Here is a 1,948-nt window from a genome sequence, read left to right as displayed (position 1 = left end):
TGGAGTAGATATAAGTTAATCAGGTTGGACCCATTCCATGTCCCACATGGGGCTCACAGGCTTAATTCTCATTTTACAGATGAGGCATGGAGAAGTGAAGTTGCCCTGCCTTGCTCCCTTGACTCATTCCCCCTCCCAGCCCCTCAGCACGTATGAACATATCTGTAATTTATTTATTTATATTAATGTCTGTCTCCCCCTCCAAACTGTAAGCTCGTTGCGGGCAGGGACTGTATCTGTTTATGGTTATATTGTAGTCTCCCAGGAATAGTAAAATCCTTCACACTCTGAAAGGGCTTAAGAGATACCATTCCTCTGGCTTCATCACACTATTCTGACTACTTGTATTCACTACGGGGATGCTTCGTAAAACCTTGTGCTTCATAAAACCTCATCATCCAAAGTCAGTAAATAATAATAATGGAGTTATGTTAAGCACTTACTATGTACCAAGCGCTGTTGTTGTCGTTGTCTTTTGCTGTCGAATCATGTCCGACCCATAGAGACACCATGGACGTATCTCTCCCAGAACGCCCCATCTCCCTCTGCAATCGTTCTGATAGTGGATCCATAGAGTTTTCTCGGTAAAAATACGGAAGCGGTTTACCTCCATCCGTGCAGTAAACCTGAGTCTCCGCCCTCGACTCTCTCGCGTGCCGCTACTGCCCAGCACGGGTGAGTTTTGACTTGTAGCAGATTGCCTTCCACTCGCTAACCACTGCCCAAGCTAGGAGTGGAATGGGTAGGCCTCTGTTTGACTCTCCCTCCTGTAGTCGAGACTGGTAGAGTACTGGAAACTCTCCAGCTGCAACCTTGAGAGGTGACCAAGCTCTGGGGCAAATGCAATACTATGATCAGAGCCGACGCAGTCCCTGTCCTAGGCAGGGATCTTATTGTAAGAGAGGAAGGGAGAACAGGTATTTAGTCCCCATTTCATAGATGAGGCAACTGAGGGACAGAGAGAAGTCAAATGACTTGACCAAGGTCACCCAGACAGATAAGAGGCAGAGTTGGGATTAGAAACCATGTCTCCTGACTCCCAATTCTGTGCTTTTCCCACTGGACCACATTAAGCTTAGGAATTTCCATTAAAGACAGACACCCACACACACACACACACATCTCCTCCTCCTTCTTCCTGAATGATGCACATAAAAGTCTTTGCACTAGGGCAACCCAAGTGAACCTGTCCAGTAGCTGCTCCTACAGACTCTGCATCACGGCTTGTTTGTCCCTCGGGCTGGACACTTCAGCTGAGGGAGGGGGCAAGGTGATTGACTCCTTTAAAGCCGATGGTAAGGAATTTCCATTTGATGTGGCCGTGGATGGGAAACCTCTCCTTTCCCCCACCCCCATCTTCTTGCTTTCCTCCCTGGGAGCACCCCCTCCTCACTGTGGCAGCATCCATGGATTCTTAGAGCACAGAGAGGAGACCCTGTCTGTTTTCCTCCAAGTTCAAGGGGGATTCAGAGCAGAAGCAGACAGTTCAGCCTCCAGTAACTGGACTGATGAGCCTTGTAGGAACACCAGCACGGCTAGGTTAGGCAGACTCATGCTCTCTCCTGCTCTTTCCAGATGGGGAAACTGAGGGCCAGAGAAGGGAAGCATTTTCCTTAGGGCTGCACAGCCAGCCGAAGATTCCAACCCAAGATTCTGAGACTCCAGGCCTACACTGGTCCCCTTTTCCTTCCCACCCTTTACCCCAGCCTAAGACTCTCCTTTCCCTCCCGTCCCAGCCTGGCCTCTGGGAGACGGAGCGACTCCGTGCCAATCTCTGCCTCTGTGGAATCCAGTCCTGTTCTTCATCAAGGCCACAAAAGGGGTGGTGGGGGGAGACAGGGACCCTCTGCTGTCTTGGTCTTGGCAAGTCTATCCTGCCAGACATGTGTCCGCCCCAATCTCTCCAACGTTCCCTGACGGGAAACAGACCGGGCTGGGAGCATCGGTG

At 50.5% G+C, this 1,948-nt stretch overlaps 1 non-coding gene across 1 annotated transcript; it reads right to left on the bottom strand.

The window, feature by feature from the left end:
- Positions 1-685: 685 nt before the first annotated feature.
- LOC114815405 lies at positions 686-823 on the bottom strand. The gene has a single exon (XR_003763167.1). It is a non-coding gene; the product is annotated as a small nucleolar RNA SNORA7 (small nucleolar RNA).
- Between the last annotated feature and the right edge of the window lie 1,125 nt (positions 824-1,948).

This window comes from Ornithorhynchus anatinus, chromosome 11 (assembly GCF_004115215.2).
Source record: "Ornithorhynchus anatinus isolate Pmale09 chromosome 11, mOrnAna1.pri.v4, whole genome shotgun sequence".
In the NCBI taxonomy this organism is placed as follows: domain Eukaryota; kingdom Metazoa; phylum Chordata; class Mammalia; order Monotremata; family Ornithorhynchidae; genus Ornithorhynchus; species Ornithorhynchus anatinus.
The sequence above is the reverse complement of the archived record's forward strand: the minus strand, read 5'-3'. Positions and strand labels throughout refer to the sequence as shown.